Raw genomic sequence first — 9,718 nt, 5'->3', positions numbered from 1 at the left:
ATTTCCCTGGAAATAATTTCAAACGAGAGTGTTAAATAACAAAACTTTCTGACCCATTTCGAATTTCCTATGCACAATGTTTTTATCATGCCACTTCTTTGTTTGCTCCTTGTATAACTTGGCATTCTCATATGCTTCATTTCGAAATTCATCCAATTCATTCAACTGTAGTTTCCGCAACTCCCCGGATGCTTCGAGATCCATGTTTAGCTTCTTGACAGCCCAAAATGCCTTGTGCTCCAACTCTAAAGGTAAATGACATGCCTTACCAAAAACCAGCCTGTAGGGAGACATCCCAATGGGTGTTTTGAAAGCAGTGCGATAGGCCCAAATAGCGTCATCTAGCTTGATTGCCCAATCTTTCCGATTTGTCTTAATCGTTTTCTCCAAGATTTGCTTGATTTCCCGGTTAGAGATCTCTGCCTGGTCATTGGTTTGAGGATGGTATGCACACGCCACCTTATGCCTGACACCATACTTAGTGAGCAAGGTATTAAAAATCTTATTGCAAAAGTGCGTACCTTCATCACTGATTATTGCTCGTGGAGTTCCAAACCGCGTAAAAATATTCTTTTGCAAAAACTTTACTACAACACGAGCGTCATTAGTAAAGGTGGCAATGGCTTCCACCCATTTTGAAACATAATCAACTGCTAATAAAATATAAGTGTACCCAAAATAAGGGAAAAGGGACCCATAAAATCAATATCCCACACATCAAACAATTCCACTTCTAAAATATTTGTGAGGGGTAATTCATGCTTTCTAGAAATATTTCCCGTTCTTTGACACTTATCACATGATTTCACTAAGGTATAACTATATCTAAACAATGTAGGCCAATAAAAACTAGATTGTAATACCTTAGCAGCAGTCCGGGTTGCTCCAAAATGTTATCCATATGGTGCTGAATGGCATTGTTCCAGAATTTCATGTGCGTCTTTTCCCGCCACACATCTCCTAATCACTTGATCGGCACAACGTTTGAAAACATAGGGATCATCCCACAAGTAGAACTTAACGTCATGGAAATTTTTTTTTTCTGATGTCGGTTCAATTCTGGAGGCATAGCACCACAAGACAAAAAATTAGCAATATCAGCAAACCATGGAGTAGAGGAACTTACCTCAAAGATCTGTTCATCCGGGAATAATTCCTTTATGCTTTCCTCCTCTTTAACATCTTGTAGCTCCAATCTCGACAAGTGATCAGCAACCTGATTTTCTCTACCCTTCTTATCCTTGATTTCAAAATCAAATTCTTGTAGAAGAAAAATCCACCTTATCAAGCGTGGCTTGACATCCTTCTTGGCAAATAAATAGCGAATTGCTGAATGGTTAGTGTAAACAACTACTTTAGTGCCAATTAAATATGGACGAAATTTATCAAAAACAAAAACTACTGCAAGCATCTCTTTCTCTGTAGTAGTGTAGTTTTGCTGTGCGGCATCCATGGTACGACTGGCGTAATAGATTGCTCTAAAAATCTTATCTCTCCTCTGGCCCAAAACAGATCCTACTGCATAATCACTAGCATCACACATCAACTCAAAAGGTTCCTTCCAATCCGGTACAACCATGATGGGTGCTGTAATCAACGCCGTCTTGATCTTCTCGAAGGCCTGCAAACAATCATCATCAAATATAAATGTAGAATCTTTTTCAAGCAAATTACATAGGGGTTTTGTGATTTTTGAAAAATCTTTGATAAAACGCCTATAGAACCCCGCATGGCCTAGGAAACTTCTGATGCCCTTGATATTCTTCGGAGGTGGAAGTTTCTCAATTGCAGCCACTTTAGCTCGATCCACCTCTAATCCATTGGACGACACCTTATGTCCAAGGACAATGCCTTCTTGAACCATAAAGTGACACTTCTCCCAGTTAAGAACTAAATTCTTATCCTTGCACCTCTGTAAAACAAGAGAAAGATTATGAAAACAATGATCAAAAGAGGAACCAAACACTGAAAAATCATCCGTGAAAACTTCCATCATGTCTTCCACCATATCTGCAAAAATCGCCATCATACACCGCTGAAAAGTCGCCGGCGCATTACACAGGCCAAATGGCATCCTCTTGAAAGTAAACGTGCCATAGGAACACATAAAAGTAGTCTTCTCCTGATCCTCCGATGCTATAGCAATTTGATTATATCCTGAATAACCATCTAAGAAACAGTAATAGCAATAACCTGCAAGTCTATCAAGCATTTGATCAATGAAAGTAAGTGGAAAATGATCTTTACGAGTAGCTTTGTTCAACTTCCTATAATCTATACAGACTCGCCAGCCAGTTACTGTAAGTGTGGAGATTAACTCATTATTTTCATTTTTAACCACAGTAATCCCACCCTTCTTAGGCACCACTTGAACAGGAGATACCCAACTACTATCAGAAATAGCATAAATTACTCCCGCATTCAACAACTTTAAAACTTCTTTCTTCACTACCTCTTTCATGGCAGGGTTCAACCGCCTCTGATGATCAACATAAGGAGTATAAGACTCTTGCATCAAAAGTTTATGCATGCAAATTGTTGGACTAATACCCTTAATGTCAGAAATTGACCATCCTAGAGCAGTTTTAAAATTTCTCAAAACTCTCAACAACTTATGTTTTTCTACAACAGACAGGTGAGCAGAAATAATAACAGGACAAGTAGAATTTTCACCAAGGAATGCATAACATAAGTGCGCAGGCAATTCTTTCAGATCATGATTTTCAGTGGATACCTCTGGTGTACTATTTTCCAATGCTTCAGATTCCTTAGTACTCACCATTTTTTCTTTCGGAGCGCTGTCAAGAAATGCTTTTTGTTCATGTAGCTCCCAATCCTCTTCCTTATCAACCACCTCTTCCGCCACTAAACATCTTTTGAGTGGATCAGTAATTCCTGCACATGAAAAATAATTATGAGAATAAAAAATTTCAATACTTTTACATGTACTTACCTCGTTTGGTCCCCTCATGGTGTGATAAATATTAAAAATCACAGCTTCACCACCAACTCGAAGTGTGAGCTCTCCCTTGTGGACATCGATTAGTGCGCGTGCAGTAGCTAGAAAAGGTCTCCCAAAGATCAAAGGAGTTTCTTCATCTTCATCCATATCTAAAATCACGAAGTCTGCTGAAAATATAAACTTGTCGACCTTCACCAAAACATCCTACACAATACCCCGTGGATATGTGATACTCCGATCAGCCAGCTGTAATGTGATGGTGGTTGCCCTGACTTCTCCAAGCTCCAATGTCCTGTATACAGAAAAGGGCATTAAATTTATACTTGCTCCTAAATCACATAAAGCTCGATTTACCTTAGAACCACCAATAAAAAAGGGATAGTAAAAATCCCTGGATCCTTAAGCTTTTGTGGCAACTTTTTCTGCAGGATTGCGCTGCACTCTTCTGTCATATTCACCACTTCATTGTCTTGCAATCTCCTCTTCTTAGACATTACATCTTTGATGAACTTGGCATAGTTGGGCATTTGTTCCAAGGCATCTGCAAACGGAATATTGATGTGTATCTTTTTGAAGATGTCTAGGAACTTGGAAAACTGTTCATCAAGTGCCTTCTTCTTGAATCGCTGAGGATAAGGAAGCTGTGGCTTATACATCGGTTTTGTTTCAGATTCTTTCTTGGCCTCTTCAACCACGATTTCCTCGACCACCGGTTCTTTAACTTCCTTGGCTTTGCTCTGCTCCTTAGCCTCTAACTTCTTACCACTTCTTAACTCCACCGCTTTGCACTGCTCTTTTGGGTTCACTTCAGTATTGCTGGGAAACTGTCCTCGATTTTGATCCTTCAACGCATGTGCAAGCTGCCCAATCTGTGTTTCCATGGATTTCATCATAGCCCCCAAACTGCACATATGTGTCTCCATGCTATCCATTCGAGTTTCAGTCCTCGACATCCTCTTGTTAGATTCAATAACAAATGTATACACAACATCCTCCAAAGACGCTTTACCTTCACCTTGATTTGTATTGAATCCCGGAGGGGGTTTCAACACATTTTTGTTGTTGGCATAGGAAAAGTTTTTGTGGTTACGTAAACCAGGATGATAAGTATTGGGTGGAGGGTTACCTCGATAATTTCCATAGCCTCTGGGATTGATATATTGAGCTTCCTCAGGTGGATGAGATTCTTCTATGGAAACCGACACACCTGCAGGTTCTGCGATATTCACCTTATTCAGAGAAGCAACTTGTGTACTCAATGCAGACAGCTATGCAGTGATGGATGTGAGAAGATCCATACTGTACACTCCCTTCTTGACTCCCATACGTTCAGACAGCCATTGATAACTATTGATAGTCATTTGTTCAAGCATATCATAGGCCTGAATGGGGTCCTTGGCAAAGATAGTACCTCCAGCAGCAGAATCCACAGACATCCTTTTGGGTGTATTCAACCCATTGTAGAAAAACTCTATTTCTTCCCAATCTGCAAAATTATGATTAGGACAATTCCTTAACAAATCTTTGTGCCTTTCCCATGCCTCATATAGATGTTCTGAATCATGCTGTTGAAAGGTACTGATCTCAATCTTCAGCTGAGTTGCCTTGGATGGTGGAAAGAACTTCTCTAAAAATTTCACAGCCATGCTCTCCCAAGTTGTTATGCTTCCTAGCGGCAATGACTGCAACCAGCTCCGTGCCTTGTCCCTGAGAGAAAAAGGAAACAAGCGTAAACTTATTATATCCTCAGAAACACCATTTATTTTTGCTGTATCAGTAATCTCTAAAAAGGTGCGGAAGTGCAAGTGAGGATCAGCTGTGGCACCTCCATTGAATTGGTTCTACTGAACCATGTTGATTAATGCCGACTTCAACTCAAAGTTGTTGGAATTAATGGTCCCTCGAGCAATTCCAGAATAGTGAGCCTGGATCGTCGGCGTGAAGTGATCTCTGATTGGCACCAGAGGAGCTTGTTGTGCTTCTTCTTCAGCCATGTTCCTTAATTCTTCTCTTCTAATTCTTCTTAAAGCACGTACAGTGCGCTCGATCTCCGGATCAAAAAGTAGAGAATTCGCACTTTGAGATCGTCGCATTTACTGCAATTACAAATAAGAAGAAATTAATTAGTACTTAAAGTAAGATGAAATAAAAGATCTAAATTAAAACTTATACTAATTGGTAACAAGACTAAACAAAATAAAAAATTACTCCCCGGCAACGGCGCCAAAACATTGTTGTGAAAATTACTCGCAAGCGTACGAGTGTCAAGTTTTAATATAGTGAAAGAGAGAGTGTCGATCCCACAAGGAGTAATTTGAAAATATTCAATACTTGTAATTAAAATAGTCTTAATTTTATCTAGAAAATCAAACTTTGGAAATGTGCTAAAAACTTAAATAAATAGTGAAGAATTATCAAGCTCAATCACACACAAATTTTAAGAATTTATCAATTAGATAAAAATATTCTAGAGGTTTTGATTTCACTTGGTCTCGACAATATTCAATCCTAAATAATATATTTTATGAATTTCTTTCAATTAATAATCAAGAACACTTAGAATATTATATTCCCCTCTCCCGAGCAACAAATAGAGTATATCAACTACAGTTCGATTTCAATATCCCTATTAAAAATCTAGATGTAGTGATATGTGTAAAACAATGTTCCTTAAAGGTTCTATTAACGTTATATACTCTCCCGAGCTATATAAACAATTAACAGTGTAGTTTCTATTGATCCTACTCAAAATCCCCTCTCCCGAGCAACAATTCCAAATAAATATAACAACTCAATTTGTGGCCAGTAAATTAAGAAGACATTCAATTCTAGAAACACAATTAATCTATAGAAATTCAATTTATTAAAATCAAAGATTCAGGAATATGTCTCAACCAAGCTACATGAACCTCTAGACTAGAAAAGTTTAGTTCATGCTCAAATTCATAAAAGACCAAATCATGTTCAATGTCTCAAACATAATTCAACAATCAAAAGAAAATAAATAAAAATAAATAAGAAAGCCGTAGTCTTTCTTCCATGTTCGGTTGAAAAGTCTACGCCTTCGTTCCAAGCAATCTTCAAGTCTTGATCCCAAAAACTCACAAAAGTGCTCTCAAGAATATTGTGTGTATTGGCGGCTGATAGATGGCTCTATGACTCAGAAAAATCCCTTTTATATGACCTAAGAATCGTCCAAATAATCCCAAGAAAACCCCCCAAAGTTTCCATAAATAGTCGGACTCTTAATTTAATCACAGACGACGGCGCGGGCACTCCAAGGAACAGGGCGGGCGCGCCTCACTTTCGCAGAAACACTCTTCAAAACTTTCTTCAGCAGCGCGGGCGCGCGTATGGTCAGCACGGACGCGCCTTCAGCTCGCCTTCTCTTCTTAAAATCCTCAATAACAGCGCGGGCGCCCCTCATTCGCCGTGGGCGCGCCTTAAGCTCGAATTCAGCCTTTTTCTTCTCTTTTTCAACTCTTGATTCTTCCTTTAAACTTCCATCTTTTAGGCTCAATTCCTTTAAATACTCATCAAAGTCCATAACTCACTACAAACACAAAAACAACAAAAACTTCATGCAATATCTACCAATAAATTCCAAAAGTCAAGTAAAACCATATACAAATTAAGTGCATAAAATGCACTTATCAACCACTTTGAGTTTGAGCACTGCATATCATCCGGATACTGATAGGCAGTCAGAGCGCACTATTCGTACGTTGGAGGATATGCTACGTTCTTCTATCATGGATTTTGGCTTATCTTGGCAGGATTAGTTATGTAACGCCCTGTTTTTTTTTATCTTAAATGAGTTTATTTGAGTTAATCAAAGATTACAGAGTTCTCGAGCCGGTTTGATTTTGATCAGGGTCCTTTTTGCAAATTTTGGAAATTTCAGGGACTAAAACGCAAATATTGATTTTTATATATTATCTACACATGGATTTTGATTGGAGAAGCCTTCCTCTTCCTCTCCAACTGTGAGCCTCCATTAGAGCCGCCCTTTTTGGAGTTTTGAGCTTTCAGATTTCCTTCCGAGCTCGATCCGGCCGTTGGAATTTATTTCTGAAGGCAGATTAGTGATCACTGCAGTGAGAGCTCCGTTATACCGTAAGTATTTCTCCGATCGGATATGTTTTGTTTTTCGAAGGTTGTTAGAATCGATTTAGATTCTAGTATGTTGTTCTTGGCGGAGTTCTGATCGTTTATTATCTGTCGGTTTTGAAATAGAGCGACGTTCGGAATTGTTATGATTTTTGGAAGCCATTTTCGAAAGTTTGAGTTTTGAGATTTGTTGGGTTTGTCTTGTTGTTGTTGTATTAGCATTGAATTGAGTTGATATCGGTATTGAACTGTTGTCTGCATTGCCGGTTTGTTTAGTTATAGCCGTTATGCCGTCGGTTTGAGTTTTGGAGTTTCGAACCATTTCAAGTTATGAACTTGGCTTGTAAGTTGATCATAGCTTTTGATCAATCATCTCTTGTATTCGTACAGATTCGTTGGAGTTGTCGAGCCCTGTGTTAGCAGCATTTGATCGTCGAGAGTTGGACGAAGAACGGTAAAGAGATTTCCATGAATCGTTGATTGTTGTTTAGGTTGTATAGTCGTTGATACAATCTTTTGTTGTAGCTTTCCAGAGTTGGAACTACTGCCTTGAGAGGTAAAAGCAGTCATCGTAGCGGGATAGCATACTCGGGACTGTTGGTTCTCGAGTTTCCCTTTTTAAATCACATATTGCATCGATACTTGTTCTAGCATGAGGAACTTGTATTTTGTTGATTGATTGAGTTTTGTTATGTGGCTTATGTTTATGTTTCTGTTATGCATTCATCTTGAGCCAATCTTGTTTTCAGCGGGCAGAACCGCCCTTTTTGTTTAGACGTTTGGGAACTATGATTGAGTGGCCTGGGACGTAGTCGTTTCGCCTGGTGCTAGCATACTAATTATAGTTGCTCAAAGTCTAGAGGAGTGGGATACGTGGCACCACCTCGATTGAGACAGTCGGTGAGTTGCTACGTGATCTTATCCTCGGGATCCCAAAAGCACAGCAGCAATCCCTTGTTTATTAGAATCGATATCCTGGTTTTTAAAGACATGCATATCATTAACCTTGACTTGAATATGTTGTCTTGATAGCATGTAGTTTATTCAATATTTGATATGTTGCTTTTACTGGGATTATCATTCTCACCGGTTATCCGGCTGTTGCTTTGTTTTGTATGTGTACTTGGCAACAGGTGGGGCAGGATCAAGTCAGAAGAGGCATGGTTAGCTCCGAGGGAAAGTTGTAGAAGTGAGAATCGGTATAGAAGTCGTGTCAGCATGTTCATCTAGTTTAGATAGTAGCATGTTAGAATTCGAACTTTTTATGTTTGTATTCGTATTGTAATAGCCAGGACCGTTGCATGTTCTAGCCTTTTGGGCATTCGATCAACTCTAGAACTTCATGTATTAGTTGAAGAATTTGTGATTGTAATGCATGATTTTTGGTTGATGGTTTTTGGACTTGAGTTCTAGCATAAATTTTTGCTGCTTTTGCCTGTATCTGTCCTCGCTCGATCGGCAGAAAGTTGCGGATCGAGCGAGAGCTTTTTATGTTGTTCTCTGTTTGGTCATTTTGTGTCTTGCTCGATCTGCAAGATCTTGCAGATCGAGCGAGAGCTGGTTTTCTCGGGCAGAACCTTTTTGGTTCTTGGCTCGCTCGATCGGTAGGATTTTACCGATCGAGCGGAGCACTGTTCATTTAAAAAAAAAAAATTTTATTGCTTTGAATCTTGGATTGTAGCTTTCTTTAATTGTTGTTTATGCCAAAATTAGTTGTTTAGAACCGAGGTCTCACATTAAGTGGTATCAAAGAGTTAAGATTCTTGTTCGAACTAGAGTGAGCGGGTAGATCGAGTCTGCATGTATTGGCTCCTCGCATGTGTTTGAATTATTTTATTGTGTACTTAATTCCATGAGAGCATGCTTTATTGTTTGAGCATTATTTGAATTACATGGTTGTGTGATTTAAATTAATAAAGCATGATATACTTAAGATATATCTGTTTCTGTTATCGACTGGTATCCGATATTCCAAGCGGTTGTAAGGGCACTGATTGTAGCGATTGAGATATCTCGTGTCCTAACCTTTGATTATCAGATGGGTCCTCGTCGAGTGATAAATAGAAACACACCGCCAGTTATCCCTGCAACTGAGCAAGCTAGCACTGAAGTTGATCAGTTGGATGCTTCAACAACGCCTATGGAAACCTTTCTGAAGAGGCTTCAGTCTTTCAATCCGCCGTTTTTGTTAGGTTCAGAAAATCCAGTTGACTGTGAAAGTTGGTTGGATGATATTGATCAGCTGTTTGATTCCATTGATTACTCAGATGACCGCAGAATCAGGTTAGTCATTCATCAGCTACGTGGGGTAGCTAAGAGCTGGTGGATTATGACAAAGAAAGCAATAGAGAATAGAGGTACGGAAGTTACTTGGACTCTTTTTAAATCTGAATTCTATAAGCGGTTTTTTCCTATCTCGTACCGTAAGGACAAGGGAGCAGAATTTTCCAATTTGAGACAAGGGAATCTGAACATCGAAGAGTACGTTGACAAGTTTGATAGTCTGTTGCGTTTTGCACCACTAATTGCCGGAGATGAAGAAGCTAAAGCAGATCACTTCATAAATGGCTTGAATCCTGACATCTTCACTTTGGTGAACACTGCTAGGCCAGACAACTTTGCGGACGCCATGAATCACGCAAAGGG

General features: G+C 39.2%; 1 non-coding gene across 1 annotated transcript; it reads left to right on the top strand.

Moving 5' to 3' along the window:
• The first annotated feature begins 4,453 nt into the window (after window positions 1–4,453).
• On the top strand, window positions 4,454–4,559 carry LOC140894153 (small nucleolar RNA R71). Its single transcript, XR_012153700.1, has one exon. It is a non-coding gene; the product is annotated as a small nucleolar RNA R71 (small nucleolar RNA).
• The last annotated feature ends 5,159 nt before the right edge of the window (window positions 4,560–9,718 follow it).

This window comes from Henckelia pumila, chromosome 3 (assembly GCF_033568475.1).
Source record: "Henckelia pumila isolate YLH828 chromosome 3, ASM3356847v2, whole genome shotgun sequence".
Classification (NCBI taxonomy): domain Eukaryota; kingdom Viridiplantae; phylum Streptophyta; class Magnoliopsida; order Lamiales; family Gesneriaceae; genus Henckelia; species Henckelia pumila.
This window is presented reverse-complemented; position numbering and strand designations above follow the sequence as displayed.